This window comes from Bufo bufo, chromosome 2 (genome assembly GCF_905171765.1).
Source record: "Bufo bufo chromosome 2, aBufBuf1.1, whole genome shotgun sequence".
Taxonomy (NCBI): domain Eukaryota; kingdom Metazoa; phylum Chordata; class Amphibia; order Anura; family Bufonidae; genus Bufo; species Bufo bufo.
In genome coordinates, this window is record NC_053390.1 from 563,410,178 (window position 1) to 563,430,878 (window position 20,701).

At 36.8% G+C, this 20,701-nt stretch overlaps 1 protein-coding gene across 2 annotated transcripts in view; it reads left to right on the forward strand.

Moving 5' to 3' along the window:
• Positions 1-20,701, forward strand: part of GRID2 (glutamate ionotropic receptor delta type subunit 2) — a 1,570,293-nt gene that overhangs the window by 668,534 nt on the left and 881,058 nt on the right. The window lies entirely within an intron of this gene.

Sequence of the window (20,701 nt, forward strand, 5' to 3'; positions counted from 1 at the left end):
TTATCGAATATAGTATCGATCATATCTACCACAGTATATGTGACTGTAATGTTGTATATTATTGCTACATTGTTCTTATAAATTTTATTACTTGTATTTTATGGGGATTTAATAAATATTTTCTGCACATGTCAATTTGGTTGCCAAGTGTATGAGTGCTCGCTCATTTTCCTATTACTACATTTGCCTTTAAAGAGAGGGTGGGGTGATTCCCTCTATATGAGCTTGCAGCACCATACCTTAACTACTTGCTAGTGAGCCACCACAACCTACCACTATTTTTGTACGCATATTTATTTTGATTGTTATATCAATATATTTATTCACTATTTATTCACATTATTTGTATTTATGCACTATTTGTGAGATTACTCCTCTAGTACCACCTGATTTATTATAGGTCATTTTGACAGTTTTTAACTATTCTTATCCAATAAAATAGTCGTCTATTATATTTTATATCTTAATTGGTCCCAGGTGGTGAGTGCCTGTTTTATTCCTTCTCTTTATCAACAATAATTTTTGTGACGGGGTGAGTAACATATCACAGAGCACCTTTACCAAGTTTGAAAAGGAGGGAGAGCCACTACAAACTGTATTCACTTTGTTTTTTGTAGAGAAACTGTATAAACATTTAAATTCTCGTAATATTGTGCCTTACTACATTATTGAAATATGATTAATATAATAGTTCACTTTAAATTTCATTTAATATTTTTATATATGTTAATCCTTTATAGTTATGCTTCTAATTTGATAGAAGCCTTAGCTATCATAGGTATAGGTTATGTCATACTACAGAAACACAGTGAAGACATATTAAGTATTCCATAATTTATGGAGCCGTGCTTAACTGTACTCAGCTTTAACACATAGATAATTAGCAAGTGGCACTGAATCAAATTGCTAATTTTTCTTTAATTGTCAGTCAGACAGCATTAATGGAACAGGGCACTGGCTGACAGAACAACTATAGTGAATTGTAATAGAGGACAGTACATGCCATTTGTTTAATGGTGTGTCTGCATCTTAATGTATTGATATCCTGTTAAAAAGCATTGATGCCTCTCTTGAAGGGTACTTCATATCCACCAGAAAAGCAGTGAACTTGAAATGTCTAAGAATTGTACAAATCCTAGGCGGGATACACATAAGGTTTCTTTTCTTGAGATGTCTTGAGTAATATCAATCTCTTATCGAACAATTGTGTTCAGCATCAAAATACTGTGATTTCCAACATGAGGTCCAGGGGTCACAGCCAATGTGACCCCTGGACCTCAGGTTGGACATCACAGTATTTTGATGCTGAACACAATTGTTCGATTGATATTACTCAAGACACCTCAGGAAAAGAAGCCTTATGTGTATCCCACCTAGGATTTTTACAATCCTTAGACATTTCAAGTTCACTGCTTTTTATGTTGGACATCACAGTATTTTGATGCTTGGCGCTTCATGTGCCTGATGTGTGTCCCCGATAACACAGCTAAGGTCCACTGGTGTTGCTGCCTTCCTTAGGATCTGATTAAGCATCATGAGGGCTCTGCCATCCTATAAAGAACAGAAAAGAACAAAAAACACTGCTCTTTTGTCTCCTCTACTGTATAAAGAATTTGTGACATTTTAGTATCTTTTTTTTTTAATGTATTTATAGGACTTCCTGGCATGCATTACTGTTGACTTACTCTGCTATACATTTCCATGCTCTGTATTCATATATTGATATCTCGAAGAGCTGGTGGGCACAATTTTTATGTGGGCATTATTGGATATAAACTTATAGTGATTAAGCCAACACGTTCTTGAATAAAGTAGTACTTATTAAAATAATGTAGCAGACATTGAACTGTGTTGTCTCTTTTCTGTAGGTAAAAGTGTCAAGTTGTTTGAAGTATGAAAAATTCCTATAAAGATTTAATTAAAAAATAAAATGCAACTTTTTTATGAAAATTGATAAATGGGCCTCTTATATAAATATGAATGTTTAAGATAGCCAAAGGTAGAATTCTAGAGCAGGTGTTTCTTTATTCTCCCCTGTAATAAGAAACAGCTGGTTCTGTAAAGACATCTGGATTTTGGACAGTTCCTGGCAAAGCTCATTAATTGCTTCCATGCTTCTGAAAAAGCATGACTGAAATGAGAATTCTTACTCTTCTATTAACAGACATTTACAACATTAGCGACATCATAAAGACTTCTGTCAATATTTGCTGGGGGTCAGGCATTAAATAAGTAAGTAGAAGCAGGTACAATCACCTCAAGAATTCACAAGCAACATTAGGACACATTTGTGTACAGAAATAGTAAAGCTGATTTTGTCAGTGTAGCATTGCTATTTGTTATTGATGATACAAGTATAATCACTTTATTTCCATAGAAATACAGATACACATAAATAGCTAGTTTATGTTAGTGAATTATCCATGAAAATGACCACTTCAGCATTGCTATATGCAATCCAACAATTACATACAAACACATATAGAGATCAATAGGGGTTGCAGTGTCTAACATAGCATTTGTCCTAATCTTTTCTATTTGTGGAATACGCTATCTTTGTAATTATACTCGAAAACAGAGGTGTAGAGTCATTAAGCTTTAACATAATAGTATATCAAGGGCCTTAGGCAATGACAGAACTCATGCAATTGTTGTATGCTGAAATGTGGAACTTTGTTAGGATTAAAGAAAATGCAGATCTGAGCAGCTAATCTGATCATACCACTGCCCAAAGTGGTGAGCAATAGATATAACCATCACCAGTCTAGCCTTTTATACATACATACCTGTCAGGTGTCTGTACATATTTTTGTGTACAAGCACACTATACTGGCACAATTTACCTTTATAGTCTTTATAGTACAATGTAATAAAAAAAAATCTATGTAAATTTGTTTTATTTTTATAAAACCTATTTTATATGAACAATAAACAACCTAACAAAATATTAGTTTCAAAATATAGATGCTAAGAAACTAAAACAAACAAACAAAAAACTAAGGCCCAAAACTGGCTTGGTCTTAAATGAGTTAAAACTACCCATTCCACTAGAGACCTTTTGTCAACTACAAAAGTTTAAAAGGAGTTTATCCCCTCAACCTGGACTTTTAATTTGCATCATTATTGTAGACAAGATGGTGTTGTTTGGTACTATATTATTTGTTATTTCTAAATGCATTGTGCTATAATTAAGAGTTTTGTCACGGGTTGCCTGATGAAGTCATTTTCAGAAAAAGTTTGGTCCACTGATTGGTTTATTCCAGACCATCTGACTTTTATTTGACAGCTTCTTACATTTCTTTGTGTGTGTGTGTTTGTTTTTTCTTAACAACACCTACTTTCCATTGCCAAAGGTTGGTGCAGGTCCCCAATCTTTTACAGCCTTTTATAAAATCACTGCCATAACCGTGCTGCTCTTGCAATTTAGCAGAGACAGGTCCGGGGCTCAGCTGTCAGACAGAAATGGATTATAGCTACTCATGCCTTCCCTTTGCTAGGTTACAGAAGCAAAATGTAGTGAATACAGGAAGCTGCATTGCAGCTGCCTCCAGGGTATCCATTGATAAAATAATCTCTGGATGTTCTCTGTGCATAGAGGAGCTGTTGGTCTTTAGCAGACCCAGATCAGCTCTGTAAGTTTAAAGAACCATTCAGGGGCTGTTTTCCTCTGTAAATAGAATGTTAGGATTCTTATGGATGCCCCAGTTACAGTAGAAAATGTGCAAAATGAAAATAAAAAATATGTAAAAGTATAATTGCTTCCTATTTTATGTACCAAAAATTCATATAAAAATAAATAAATAGAAATAAAGAATAAAAGAAATAAAGAAAAATATTTAAAAAACCAAGGCCCATGCTAACCCAAACTGTCACCATGACCACTCTAGGTATTAAAATGATCCAATGTTTTTTTGTTTTGTTTTTAACGGCCATCACATGTCTGTTTTAACAACAAGGGAAATCTATGAGGTTATTCACACTGCAGTTTTTTTTCATGGCTAGTGAATAACAGATATAAAAATATAGACCATTATATTTTTACCATTTTCACTGACTGACAGTCCCTATACAATTGAATGGAACCATTTTATTGTCTGTTTCCCAGAAAGGCATCGGTGAAAAAACGTCCATTAAAATCGGACTGTTTATCCGGTTTTAGCAGACTTTTTTTTTATTGTTATATGCATGTACCATATACTATAGTTTGAAACTTTATTTTATTTAAAGTTTGCCCCAAATAAAACTAAAATATAAAGAAACAAATATATTTCTCTAGAGACATATTAATAAATAGTCATATGTGTCATGAAAAAAGCACTACAAAAATGATTTTGATAAACCAACAAATAAAAAATTAGGACTGTTAAACCACCTTGTGTGCAAATTGCAGGAAAAAAAATTGCTAAAGAGGACATGAATGCATCTCATTTCATGGGGATAGTTTCTCTATAAGTGGTTAGCTTCTATTGAAATACAGTATATTAATTGTTTGCAACAAAAGGTTCATGGTTAAATATATTTACTATACATAAACATAAATGAATCATGTTCAATATGATTTAATTAGTAGAAGTGTAATGGAAAATGGAATAAAAATGTGGGTTACAGATCACAAACAACTAGGATGTTATATTTTGAGCTTAAATAGTGTGACTCTGGGGATTTTAGGTGGCAGCATTTTGCTTGGCAGTGCCATCTGGTTATTTTTATAGATTTTTTTATACTGTGTAAAAGAAAATCCCTGCAATATGTGGTGCTTGGTAATTTGGTCCTTACAGGAGATACATTTTGTTTATCAATGGGAAACATACATCATACAATTATTACATATACTGTTTGAAATAAATACCTTTAATTAACAAAAACATAATATACACAGAAGAATGATCTAACTGAAGACCTTAAGAATATGTCAAATAATGTCCCTTGCTATCATCAGTGCTAGAAAGTGTAATGGTTGCTATTCTCATGGATTAGTTTCCAACCAAGTGACCACACATGCCAGTGGAAAACTAAGAATTGTTTAACACAGAACCTTCAGACATCTTCAATTTTACTAAGGGCAATTAATATGGCTTTAAAGGGAACCTGTCACCAGTTTTATGGTGTCCTAACTAAGGGCAACATAAATAAGTAACTGATTCGCTTAGCAAAATGCTGGATCACTTTCTTTAATTGACCCAGTCAATCTGCCAACATCTTGTATTGAAAAGCTCCAGCTGATAATGACGAGTCATGAATATTCATGAGCTCCTGACTCTCCCCGCCCAACTGCTGCTGAATGAAGTTTGTTTCCATATGAATCAGCAGCAGGTGGGCAGGGGAGTGGCCATATCTCTGAATTAAATATACGCTGGACTCAATGACATCACGCTGGACTCAAATCAGCTCATTAGCATGCGGCATGAGGCATCTTTGTGTGTATATTATGAGGTAACCATCTGTCACACCAGTAAGTGAATACATCTAAGGTACTTTTTAGTAGTTAATGATTGTATATAATTAGTTAGATTATAATCAAATATCCACATGACAGGTTCCCTTTAAAGGGAATCTGTCATCAACTTTATGCTACCCATTCTAATGTGATCATAAAGTAGAGGCAGGTGAGTTGATTTCAGTGGTCTGTCATTTATAAGTTAAAAGTGAGTGGTTGCCGAGAACCAAATATCACAATCATTGCAGACTGGGCCTGGAAAAGAGTCACATCCACCTGAGAAGAGTCCTGGTTATTCATGAATTCCTGCTCTCCCTCCCGAGCTGCTGATGAGTGACAGGCTTCTACCAAGTTTTCTCCCTTTCTCTCTAGGAGAGAACTGCCAATCATCAGCAGATGGGCAGGAGATTATGAATAACCAGGACTCTTCTCAAGTAGATTTGACTCTTTTCAAGTTGTTAGACCAAACTATAAGACAAAACTCAAATTGGGTGTATAAAATACACTGGGGTCTAGTATGATATACTGAGCCAATCAACGAAAAAGAACCAATAACCCCATAGAAAATAGGAGAACACACATATAAAATATATATGTAATTTATTAAGATACAATACATGACAATTGATATAACACAAAGGCACAAGGTAAAGGAGGGTGGGACGCCCCGTGTGACGGGACCATAAACAACTACACTCACATATACCCGACTAACAAGGAAGAGGGGTCACAAACACTGGGTATAAAGCCGCATAAAGATGGGAGAGCTGTAAGTTCGCCCAAAGTGACCTATAAACATATGTGTGCTGCATGCATAAAGGGTCAATATGGTCACACATAGCAGACTTGCCCACCTAGGTAACATATATGGACCTGAGAAAATACAGAAAACCAAATTGTATCACATGTGGGGGCAAGGCAAGAATGCTATGTGTAAGCAGTAACACCAAAACAACAAACAAGCTAGCCATGAATAAATCAGAACATTAGTTACCCATGGTATGCTGGAACCCAAGGTCTGTGACCAGAGCTGCACCTCGACGCGCGTTTCGCCGTTTGTTAGTTGGGTATATGTGAGTGTGGTTGTTTATGGTCCTGTCACACGGGGCGTCCCACCCTCCTTTACCTTGCTAAATCAATTGTCATTGTATTGTGTCTTAATAAATTACATATATATTTAATATGTGTGTTCTCCTATTTTCTATGGGGCTTTTTCGTTGATTGGCTCAAGATTTCACTCTTTTCAAGGCCTCTGCTGCAATGATTATGATGCTGGTTCTTGGCAACCACTTTCTTTTAGCTCATAGATGACACACCGCTGAAATCATCATTTTAGTCCTTATTTTATGTTGCCCTCAGTAAGGTCAGCATAAAGTTGATGACAGTTTCCCTTTAAGATTACTAAAGGCAGATTTGAGAGTAGTATCTTCCTAGCTGCAACATATATCTTCTCCTTTCTATGTGACTCATGCTATAATATGAAGCTAACCTTATAACAACCCAACAAGTATATATATTCAACATATCTGACTTGTCTATCTTAATAAACAAAAGGAAATACATAAAATAGCTTATTGTAAAAATGAGGAGATTTGTGTCCACCAAAGGAAAAGATTATGGGGTCCCACCATCTATACATGAAATATTTATCCTGCACCACAAATGTTGCTATCATTACACACAAAGGACATACTGCATCCACAAAAATGCTAAAGGGGCTCACCATAATTTAGAATTGTATGGCAAACATTAAAATAGGCAAATTACTAATGAATTCTTTCTGCAAGATCTCCCATGTGTTTGAAGTCCCCGTGGTTCACATATCCTTTTCTTCCCTCTCCATCTATAATATAGTCACCAGTGAAGACATATGTCATAGAAGCCATCTGTCTTCAACCTCCAATGAATGCCATGGTGCATGTCCTAGTTTCTTAACTGTCCAAGACTTGTGTATAAGTATGTGCAGCAGCTTTAAGTGGAGGTTGCAGACAGACATCTCTTTCCACATGTCCCTCCATCTGCAACCATATTTTGATTCAGTGGTTCACTGTCAAGAGGAGTTAGATACTGTATGTGTTCCTGGGAGTTGTGCCTTCATGAATAGCAAAAACAGTGTTGAATTTATTTATAAGTGGCCTGTTTTAATGTTTACCACAATTATAAGTTGTGTACCTAGCATTGTCCGCCCCTAAATTATTTCTGAAAATCCTAGAGGATCAAACGTCAGCTCCAAATGAGGCTATCGTCATTCAATGTTTGCATTCCTGTTGCAATTAGGGTCTTTAATTGTTTGGACCCAACAAAAAACCTCTAGTACTCTGCTGGGCCAGTCCGATCAAGTAGGCATTATACATATGTCCGTCATTACCTTTCTCTTTTCTAGATCCGTGTCCTTCTTAACCCTTCCTTTTTACTCAAAATATAGAGAAACAAAATATGAGAAACAAGAAATAAGTTGAGCAAAGAACAACACATATGGAATGTAGAGAGTTAAGGACTCATTTGTATCTTAAATATCCCTATATAGCATTCATTCTGGTATACAATCAGTGATAATTCTTTATTTTTTCAAGAATCACAAAAAATGATAACTTCGGAAAAAAAATGAGAGTCAAGGAAAGAAGTTGTAATGTTTAACTATAAGGTAAAGCTACAATCTAGGTCGATTTCATGGATAGTGTCATAAAGATTTTATTTTTTTTAATATCAGAAATGGCAGCTTTCTAAATTCTCATACTCTGCAGTTTTGGTGTTGCAATGCTTTAAACAGTCATATATTAATGTAATACGTTATATCAGTATATTAGCCGACCAGTAAAATGACAGCACTTCTCAAAAGTGTCATAAAATAGCTAGAGAAGCAAAGGGTTTGCATGCAAAAAAAAAAAAAAAGGAACTTAAGAAGTCTTGGCTTCTCTAATAAAGACTCATGGGTGCTATATCCTCACTTTTAGTCCATTCCTGCTGTTTTCCTTACACCGCAAGCCAGTGTTTAAATGTACAAGAAAGGCCAAATATTTGACATCCAAGTGTAAATGGCCTACAGCAATCAGAGGGATAGCCAGAAGCATTTATCTCTTCAACCTGACCTCAGTATCAGTTTTTGAAAAGTACAAGAAAGAAATGCTAATACTTTGCTCTAAATCCATTAAAATAAACGTTCATGATATGATATATTTCTGCATAGTTAAAATGCTTCCTGCATAAAGATCTTGTCAATTTGATAAGGAATATGAAAAATCTAACTTCTATGACAAAAAAGGATGTCTCTAGGTTTTATGAACAGTCTGTAATATGTCAGTGATTTAAGCAATAAATTTACCAAGTCTTTATATGGTTATACCATGCATATTCAAAAAATAGAAATAAGCTATCAAAATGGGCCTTCTCACCCAGGCTGAGCAGGTAAGTGTATCCAGGGATACACATAGTGATAGCTATGTTATGTGTATGATTGGCCTTAGGCACATGTTCATAGGTAAACATGTTGACTGTTGAGCAATTACACGAACTGCAAATAGAGTGCAATTATTACTAGAATAAGTTTAAAGTGAAGAGAATGCAAATAAAAAGATTGCAATTTACATACAACATAAGTAGCAAACAATGGAGTAGTCCAAGCACACTGACCCTTATTTATTAAGGTGAGTGCACCTAGATGCTGTCGTTAATAGTGCCAGAAAGTTAGTATATTTTTTGCACATTAAAAAAAAAAACTGTAGTTAGGACTTTTAAAGGTGTGGTTTAACAGAAAAGGAGTCTGGTTTAGCAGGAAAGGTGGGGGGGGGGGGGGGGTGATCTTAAAATTTGCAATTTTGTGCCAAAATTGCACCACAACTGAAAAGTGTGCCAACCAATAGTTGGTATAAAGTTAGTTATTTCTGCACCAGATTAATCATCCAGCCTGACCCACTGTGATATATCTGGTGCAAGCTAGATAGCCTGTCTAAGCTTACACTAACTACAGGATTAGTGAATCCGTCCTGTTCTATTTACATCATATGGACCACAGTGGGAACTGAGTGAGACAAAGCAATGGTGCAAAGATGGGACTGTGGTCTGAATGCCTTGAATAGAAAGGGGGGGGAGATTTTTCTGTCAGTTTGAGACTTTATACTACCTTCACCACTTTTAAAAGGTAAAGATATAGCCTAGCTAAAACTGACTTTGATAACACTTGTCACAGTGTTATCTCCTGCCATCTTGTGACAAAAGCCATTGAAATACAGGTACATTGAAAGAGTTAGTTAAAGGGGTTGTGTCACTTTAGCAAGTGCCATTTATTGTGTAGAAAAAGTTAATACAAGCCAATTACTAATGTATTGTGATTGTCCATATTGCCTCCTTTGCTGGCTGGATTCATTTTCCATCACATTATACACTGTTCATTTCCATGGTTATGACCACCCTGCAATCCATCAGCTGTGGTCGTGCTTACACAGTATAGGAAAAAACACTGGCCTTTCTGGTGGCTGGGACTATGGGAGCTCACATAGGCTGGTGCTTTTTTCTTTAGTGTGCGAGCACGGCCACCACTGTTGGATTGCAGGGTGGTCATAACCATGGAAACGAGCAGTGCATATCGTGATAGAAAAATGAATCCAGCCAGCAAAGGAGGCAATATAGATTATAACAATACATTAGTAAGTGGCTTGTATTAACTTTCTCTACATGATAAATGCTATTTGCTAAAGTGACACAACCCCTTTAAACTTTTTGTGGCATTTTTTACTTAACATGTTAACCATAAAGTTTATCTTGGCTGAATCTGTAGGTGGATAAAGTGGGCAGGTTAAGTTATAGGTGCCAGATTTATGTACTGCAACTTAAAATAAAAAAGCAGAGTCTTACTCCTGTAGGAAGATAGGGTAAAAGTTGGAGAAACATCTCCAGAATCATGCTTAAGTATTTTAAAAATGTCCCTCAGTGTGTTTCTTCTGCTCCATTTTCTGCTATTTATGCTGTATATAAATGATCATCGTTATTCACTTCACTTTCATTGGTCTTATTCTATGTAATATTTTCCTGTCTTTGCAATTTTTGTAGTTGCTAGACATACCGTATTTACATGCTTACCTTTAATGATGTTTTCAAGTAAAAATGAAGTTTCTGTGGCATAGCCCCTGAAACAGAAGATTCATACTCAGTGTTGGACTGGGATGTTTAGGTCCCACCTGTAAATTTCATTCTGGGGGCCTGTTGTAAATCCACATAAAAATATTATCCATGCACACATGGTTTATTATGGGGGTCAATGCAGCAACTTTAAGAAGGCTAAGTCCATGATGAAATAAGATATTAGCTGGCCTGCTTCTGTACCTACAAGTCATCTCAGCCACCGATACATCTATAATAATAAACTGGGCAGTATGTTACATAATCCACAGAGATTTTTATATGAACAAAGTTTGGTTGAAATTCTGTATGCTGCCTATTTATATGTAGCGCAGTCATTTTACTGTGTCATGTACTGCTTGTGCAGGGGGTAGGGGACTAAGGGGCTACCATGGTCAGAGGCCCACCAAGGGATTCACCTGTTCAATTGCGGGCCAGTCTGAGCCTATTCATATTTACCCACTCCACACTGCTTTGGTAGTTTTCACTGCCTTCTCTCTCTCTCTGTCCTGGCACTGTTCGTATCCGACTGGCTATGGACATTGTCACATGCACTGCTCCAGCCAAAAACTGGCTATGATGTGACTACAAGCAGCACAACACTGCTACAGCCAGTCATTGGCTGAATCAGTGCATGTGACCATGCCCATAGCCAACTGGGATCAGAAGCTGGAGAGAACAGTGGCAGCGCGGTAAGTAGGAATTTTCTGTTTTAAGGACCATGCTGCGGGCAATAGTTAATTTTTTAGAATTTTTTTTTTTACCGGAAAACCGATTTAAGACCCTACTGTGTTATTGGATGATTTTTTGAAACCAATTTTTTATGTAATTCTCTATTTGTATATTTAAATGTCCTTTTTTTTATATATATATAATAATGTTTCTCTTGTCAAGACTGTTTGTAGGCGTATCTCATTCACAAATAGAGTAGAGTAAATATTCCCCCATAGAGTAAAATCATTACATTCTGGCTGCCTCCAGTTGCCACTAGGGGGAGCTTACTGCATACAGATTTTGCACCTCTCATTGAACTAAACAATATATTTGTATGCTGTGTGTTTCTAGGTTCCCACTTGTGGTTTCCACAGATAGGCAGAATTTTATAATTTAACTCTAGCAAAGCCAAAGATTATTAACAAAAAACAGAACCTATATTATTATAATGATAAAGCATGAAAGGAATCACATACAGAATAGCATTTTGGAAATGAAATGTCTAAAAGTGGATATTTGGCTTCAGGAAGATTCCAGCTCTAGCGGGTGATATGTTGTGTGTTGAAGGTCAGATATCACAGAGAGGGGTCTAAAGTTTGTAATCCCTGTGAATTAGAATGCTGCAATAAAGGGCAGTTCAAACTTTGGAGGACTGATCTTGAGCATGTTTTACATTAGGGGCCAAATAATACCAAATTTCATTTAAAGCAGTTGCTGGGGGGAAAATGTGTTTCTACCTGCGCTTTCCCCAGTAGAAATAGTTGACGACCTGCAATTGCAAAACACTGATTTGTATATTCTTTATGGTATGTGCTATTTAAAAAGAACCTGTCACTAAACCACCAACATACTATTATGCATCTAAGTTTTAGAATCTCAAGCCTGTTCATAGCAAACCCATTCTTCTCCAAAAAACAAAATAAGAAACATTAAAACTTACTGGAAGAAGAGTCCAGGACTCCTTTTCCAGCTATATTGTGGGCATTCTGTGTCAGTGAAGCAGAGTATGGTACACCTCACTTCATTGTAGATGCACTGCACATAGGGCACATACGAAGTGAAGCAAGGTGGACCATCCCTACTGGAGATGCTGCTGGAGAACTATCATAGACTCTTCTTCCTGTAAGTCTGAATTTCATTTACTTTCAGGGACTGATGGGTTTGGTATGGGCAGATTTGGGACCCTAAACCCCAGCTGCACAATGTAATGATTATCATTTAGCGGTCCCAAACCAGATGACAGATTCCCTTTAAATTCAAAGGTTTGTTTTAATTTCTGCTTTATGCAGTAAAACATGCAGTTCTCTCCAAGTGGGTGCATTATACTGTTACTATATCTTTTGCTCTTATCATAATTGCATGTTGGTCATGAAATATATTTGTACATATTTGAAAGAATCAAATACATTCGAAGGCAAAAATGATGAACTTACCATTATAAAGATTTTTTTGCCAAATTAATATTGCTATTTTTTAAACCTACTTGAAAACATAATTATTTGAATACATTTTGTAAAAGTTAAAGAGAGGTCATTTCTTATATAGCTGATTACAGTTTTCCTGCTCTGGCAATGACAAATGGCCTTTGGCTGCAGTAATGCAATATACTACCCTGCTTATCTAATAGTTATCACTGCCCTTCCACCCCAATCTTATTTCCTCTTTATTTTATGTTTACCAGATCTCATCTTACAGCGACTGGTAATGTAACACTGGCATTGAGTTTTAACCCTATGCCTTTTTCCAATATCAGGGATATTTCCTACATTTTACAAAGTACAATATTTGTGTCTGCAAAGACCTAGAGAATAAAGGGAATCTATAACCCAGGACCTTGCTAACCAACTGTCTGCATAGACACATAGCCATAGTTCACCTGATTGAAATGCTGTTTTTCTTTTATTAATCTGAGGCTCTGTTACCAAGTTATGATACTTGTTTTTAATATGCAAATTAAGCCTTTGGTGCAATTACCATGTCCCCATTGCTCTTGTTTCACCTCAGCTGCACACTTTTCTGTGGCCAGCCCCTCCATCGCTGCTTTAATTGGCAAAGCAACCAGGGAGAGGGGGGGGGGGGGCTGACCAAAGAAATTAGTGGTGGCCACAGAAAAGGTGGCTTTCAGGATTTGAATTGGCCAAGCATATCTGTGCATGTCTGCAGATCAACTTAAACAATGATCTGGGGGTGTATATAAAAAACAAAATTCTGCAAGCGTCTTTTGAATTTCGTTTTTACAAAATTCACCATGGAGTACAGTAATACATAATACATTTGTTTTATGGATTATTATTATTTTAAAAATACCAAATTATATATTTTTATATTTTGCTACTTTTGCAGAAACTTGTACTTGAATTCAGTGTTGCTTTACTCACCCTTGTTATTAAATTAGCGTCCATAATAGCAGTGATTTTTGCACAATAAAAACACTTTTAAAACAAATTGCGTGCTCACATTTTGGAGTACATTTGAATTTTTGATCACTTTTGATTATGTTTTCTGGGACACCAATGAACAAAAAAGCAGCAATTCTGGCTTTTTTTTTTTTTTTACTGTGGAATAAATACCATTATGTTACATACAAATTATGTGAGCTTCTTTCCTAATTTTTTTCCGCAAAAAATATAAAAAAAATTGTACAGAACGATTATTTTTTTTTTATTACTTTTTTTCTTGATATTTTTTTTTTTTTTTACAACTTTTTTTTTTTACTACAAGGAGAATTTGAACATGTGATCATTTGATCCCTTACTTAACACTGGGACTCTGGCAATCATGAAGGCTTCTAGCTTTCACTGGAACCATTTGCATTCACTTGATTACTTATATAATACACAGGGATGCTGGCAATCATAGAGGCCACTGGCTGCCACAGGAACATATGCATACTGCAATCTCATTGTGGGATGCTAACAGATTGACAGAGAAAGCTCTGTATCTGAAACGATTTTCAGATCATTAGGTCAGAGGTTTTTCAGATTCCAACAGTTATAGTAGAAGCCCATATACAGTTGCAAGAAAAAGTATGTGAACCCTTTGAAATGATATGGATTTCTGCACAAATTGGTCATAAAATGTGATCTGATCTTCATCTAAGTTACAACAATAGACAATCACAGTCTGCTTAAACTAATAACACACAAATAATTAAATGTTACCATGTTTTGATTGAACACAACATGTAAACATTCACATTGCAGGTGGAAAAAGTATGTGATCCCTTGGATTTAATAACTGGTTGAACCTCCTTTGGCAGCAATAACTTCAACCAAACGTTTCCTGTAGTTGCAGATCAGACGTGCACAACGGTCAGGAGTAATTCTTGACCATTCCTCTTTACAAAACTGTTTCAGTTCAGCAATATTCTTGGGATGTCTGGTGTGAATCGCTTTCTTGAGGTCATGCCACAGCATCTCAATCGGGTTGAGATCAGGACTCTGACTGGGCCACTCCAGAAGGCGTATTTTCTTCTGTTTAAGCCATTCTGTTGTTGATTTACTTCTATGCTTTGGGTAGTTGTCCTGTTGCAACACCCATCTTCTGTTGAGCTTCAGCTGGTGGACAGATGGCCTTAAGTTCTCCTGCAAAATGTCTTGATAAACTTGGGAATTCATTTTTCCTTCGATGATAGCAATCAATCCAGGCCCTGACGCAGCGAAGCAGTCCCAAACCATGATGCCCCCACCACCATACTTCACAGTTGGGATGAGGTTTTGATGTTTGCGTCCTGTGCCTCTTTTTCTCCACACATAGTGTTCTGTGTTTATTCCAAACAACTCAACTTTGGTTTCATCTGTCCACAGAATATTTTGCCAGTACTGCTGTGGAACATCCAGGTGCTCTTGTGCAAACTGTAAACGTGCAGCAATGTTTTTTTTTTCACAGCAGTGGCTTCCTCTGTGGTATCCTCCCATGAAATCCATTCTTGTTTAGTGTTTTACATATCGTAGATTCGCTAACAGGGATGTTAGCATATGCAAGAGACTTTTGTAAGTCTTTAGCTGACACTCTAGGATTCTTTTTCACCTCATTGAGCAGTCTGCGCTGTGCTCTTGCAGTCATCTTTACAGGATGGCCACTTTCTCCATTTATAGACAATTTGTATTACTGTGGACTGATTAACAGCAAGGCTTTTGGAGATACTTTTATAACCCTTTCCAGCTTTATGCAAGTCAACAATTCTTAATCGTAATTCTTTTAAGAGCTCTTTTGTGCGAGGCATCATTTACATCAGGCAATGCTTCTTGTGAAAAGCAAACCCAGAACGGGTGTGTGTTTTTTATAGGGCAGGGCAGCTGTAACCAACACCTCCAATCTCATCTCATTGATTGGACTCCAGTTGGTTGACACCTCACTCCAATTAGCTCTTGGAGATGTCATTAGTCTAGGGGTTCACATACTTTTTCCACCTGCACTGTGAATGTTTACATGGTGTGTGCAATAAAAACATGGTAACATTTAATTCTGTGTGTTATTAGTTTAAGCAGACTGTGATTGTCTATTGTTGTGACTTAGATGAAGATCAGATCACATAATTTTTCTTGCAACTGTATCATTAGGTCGCTGCACATCTACTTCTCCTGGCAAAGGACACCCATGCAGCATGAAAACTTGCTATGGATCCCTACAGATACTGCTGTAAAAACACATAATAAAAAAAAACACATAAAAATGTATAATCTATTTACATTGTAATAATAAGGCTAAGGGTACTTTGGAGGGCATAATTGTATTGTATTGTAATAGCATTAGTTTTTAATCTAAAAAAAATCCTACTATTTTCACTCTTTTCAAACACACTACTCTGTCCCTTTCAGTGCTGAATCTGCTTCAGTCGTTCTCTCCACCGATGCACTCATAAATGCTGTTTAAACTATATTCTAGTCACGTTGCAATAAAAAAATACCCCAAAATTGTCCATAGCCTTAAAGCTTTAAATGACCAAATACAAGGGCTGTTCTCATTCTCAAAAACAGGCAAGGATAAGCCTTGTGGTGAGTTATGCAGAGTTTTTGACATAGTACAGAGTTGCCACAACTTGCATAACATGTTATACATTTTATCTTGAGCATGTCATGGGTGGCCTACATGTAGAAGAGTTTGTGGGTTTGTGTGTGCAGGAAAACATTTAATGAATGTTCACAATTCATTGGATGCATTTGTTGTCAAATTAATAGTTGCTTTATCATATGAACCATGGAAAATTAACAGTTCTACTATATAGGGTGTCAGATATGTCTAAAATACCGTATACTGTGCCTTATTTTAAAGTGCAGAAATTACTGCCGCTGTTTAGACAATTTCATACGTGTCAAATTATTTCTGCACAAAAGAAAAGAGAAATTGCTTTTATGGAATAAAGAAATGCTCACTTTTCTTTAAGATTTAAATATACTGTGTTCAAATGGTTAGCAGCTCCTTTTTATATTCATTAAACAGCAGCCTACCATGCATTTGGCAAATATCGGAAATCATTGATGCATAGAGACAACCGATCTAACTTCAATGAAAGGTGCCTAGCCAAAATGAATTTGTTAATGTGCACATAGTTTCATGCTATTGAAATCATGGCCTCTCCAGCAAGATAACTGTCTTCTTGTTCACAGTTGTGCATTATCATGTTTAAAACATCAGTATTTTAGTCCCTAAGATGAATATATTTCTTTTTTGAGAGAAATACTATATTTTATGCTAAATTACAGCATAACATGAACAATGAGGTGGAGTTTATCATATACAAATTCACTCTTTTTGGGTCTTCTAAATACCTTACATGTCTCAGTACAGGACACTAGGTTACTAGGTCACTTATGATAAGGTCTCTTGTTGGTACTTAGAGACTAAGGCCTTATTCACATATCCGTGACAAGATGGTCAGTGGTTAATCTGTGAAGATGTTCCCGAAAAATCTTTGTATAGTTCATGTGTCCACCTTTTTGCCCCATGTGTCATTTGTATTCCAAGTACATTGCCAGGCTAAAAATTAGTTTTGAGACCATCTTCTACCAATTGTCTGTAAAAACTACTAATAGAAAATGGATGATGTCCGGGTTGTGTCAGTGGTTTTCACAGATCTATACAATTCAATGGGTGTGTTTGGACCAAAATATTGCATTCTTCTATGTTTTTTCATTGACTCATAGTCAGCGGAAAATCAAGGATTTGGGAATAAACAAATTAAAATTAATGGGTCCATGATTCACTAAAGTGTGAATAAGGCCTCATGCACACAACTGTAGTTCGGATCCACATCCGAGCCGCAGTTTTTGCGGCTCGGGTGCGGACCCATTCACTTCAATGGGGCCGCAAAAGATGCGGACAGCACTCCGTGTGCTGTCTGCATCCTTTGCTCCGTTCCGTGGCCCCGCAAAAAAAAATAGCATGTCCTATTCTTCTCCGTTTTGCGGACAAGAATAGGCATTTCTGCAATGGTCCACACGTTCCGTAAATTGCGGATGGCACACAGGCGGTTTCCGTTTTTTGCGGATCCGCGGTTTGCGGACCGCAAAAAATCTGAACGGTCGTTTGCATGAGGCCTAAGGCCTAAGATAAGGGAGGTGAGAATATTTTAAAGAAATACAATGGCTACATATTTTAGAATAGGATTATATCGTGAAAAACTAAATTACACTTTGCTTTACTATATACATTGAGACATGTATCAAAATTGTCATTTGTATATTGCTGGGAAATGGCTAGCCACCCTTTGCACATTTATGGCACCTATCAAGGTTGCCATTGAGGCTATATATTATCCATTTATAACAGTAACTCGATGTATTACTAATACTCAAGTATTACTGATAACGGTAGTATATATATATATATATATATATATATACACACATACAGTCCTGATCAAAAGTTTAAGACCACTTTAAAAATGGCAAAAAATCAAGGTTCCAAGTAGAGCTTCAACATGCAACAAGAAGAAATGGGAGTGAGACAAAACATTTTTTGAGCATTCAATTTAATGAAGACAGTGAATAAACTGAAACAGGCTGTTTTTCAGCTGATCAAAAGTTTAGGACCACACCTCCAAAAAAAAACTAAACCCCCCCAAAACAGAAATCCAACTTCCAAACATGAACTCAGTATTGAGTAGCTCTGCCGTTATTGTTTATCACTTCAAAAATTTGTTTCGGCATGCTTGACGCAAGCGTTTCCATGAGGTGAGTGGGAACATTTCTCCAAGTGGTGAAGACGGCCGCACGAAGGCCATCTACTGTCTGGAACTGTTGTCCATTTTTGTAAACTTCCCTTGCCATCCATCCCCAAAGGTTCTCAATTATATTTAGATCAGGGGAACACGCAGGATGGGCCAAAAGAGTGATGTTATTCTCCTGGAAGGAGTCCCTTGTCCTGCGGGCATTGTGTACTGTAGTGTTGTCCTGTTGAAAAACCCAGTCGTTACCACACAAACGAGGGCCCTCAGTCATGAGGAATGCTCTCTGCAACATCTGGACATAGCCAGCGGCCGTTTGACGCCCCTGCACTTCCTGAAGCTCCATTGTTCCACTGAAGGAAAAAGCACCCCAGACCATTATGGGGCCCCCTCCACTGTGGCGCGTAGAAAACATCTCAGGTGGGATCTGCTTGTCATGCCAGTAATGTTGGAAACCATCAGGACAATCAAGGTTAAATTTTTTCTCATCAGAGAATAAAACTTTCTTCCACCTTTGAATGTCCCATGTTTGGTGCTCTCTTGCAAAGTCCAAAAGAGCAGTTCTGTGGCGTTCAAGGAGACGAGGTCTTTGAAGACGTTTTTTGTTTTTGAAGACCTTCAGTCTCAAATGCCGTCTGATGGTTATGGGGCTGCAGTCAGCACCAGTAAGGGCCTTAATTTGGGTCGAGGATCGTTCAGTGTCTTGTCGGACAGCCAATTGGATCCTCCGGCTCAGTGCTGATGAAATTTTTTCGGGTCTTCCACTTGACATTTTTGTTCCATAGCCCTCAGGATCATTTAAGAAATTCCAAATGAAGTCTTACTGCGTCCTATGAAGTCTTACTGCGTCCCATCTCAACAGCGATGGCGCGCTGTGAGAGACCCTGCTTATGCAGTTTAACAACCCGACCACGTTCAAAAATGGAGATTTTTTTTGCCTTTGCCATCACAACGTGTGACTACCTGACAGAAAATTACAATGAATCCACATCTTTGCACAGATTTGGCCTTTTAAAGGTATGTGGTCCTAAAATTTGGATCAGCTGAAAAACAGCCTGTTTCAGTTAAATCGTTATTTCCAATTAATTGAATGCTCAAAAAATGTTTTGTCTCACTCTCATTTCTTCTTGTTGCATGTTGAAACTCTACTTGAAACATTGTTAAGATCCAACAATGTAAAATATGATTTTTTGCCATTTTTCAAGTGGTCTTAAACTTTTGATTAGGACTGTATATATATATATATATATATATATATATATATATATATATATATATATATATAAAACATGGGATCCACCATTCAGAAAAGTGATATCACAGCTTATCTACTCGCTCCTGACTCCTGCACTGGTTACAGAGCATGCCTAGAAATCTCTCTAATAGAAGTGAATGAGTCAGCTCCTGTCCACAGTATATGGCCCATGGTGACTGATGTAATGCATTTCGCTAAATGTTAAGAACAGCTCAGGCAAGGTGAATGCCCCAACTTTCTGGCAAAAAACATTTAAGGTAACACATTCTCTTTTTAATATTATTAAGCTGTTGTCAAGTGTAACTGGGATATGATCAGGACTAGAGAGGAGCTAATCGATTCCTACAAATCAATTTGTTTAATCAACCCAAGTTATACAATCATGAACAGTCACTGCTCCACAGTCAATTGGAGCAGCAGCATAGACGAGAGAATGTCATGGTCAGCTAAAATGTCCATCCCCATCAATCAATCGGCAGGGGGAGCATCTTCAGCTGCAGGGACATTTTTCACAGGTATAGAACTCGGGTTGATGAGACAAATCGATTTGTATAAATTGATTTGCTCATCACTAATCCAGACATGTCTTCTATGAATATGGATAATTATTATAAAATAATATTACCTAAAACAATAATTGTTATTAATAATAATCACTTTTATATTGCTCCATCATCTTCTGTTCAATATGGTACAAAACACAATACATGCTGTACAATGAAGGAAAAAATAAATCAAATCAATAATACAAGTATAGTAATAAAAACAAATATAAGGCTTTAAGTAGATAACTGTTTTATAGATCTGTGCTGTATAAATCTGTATTAGGGCATACAGTACCTAGAAATCTATGGACCTGTCTGCCTCCAATTTCATATACAATCATACAGAGGTTGTGGCATATTCCTACACATATTATAGAGGAATTCTCCGCTATGAGCATTGCTTCTACAGCAACATATGGAGGCATTATAGGGTGGCACTGGGAGTGTCTATCGCTGTCTTATGTAAA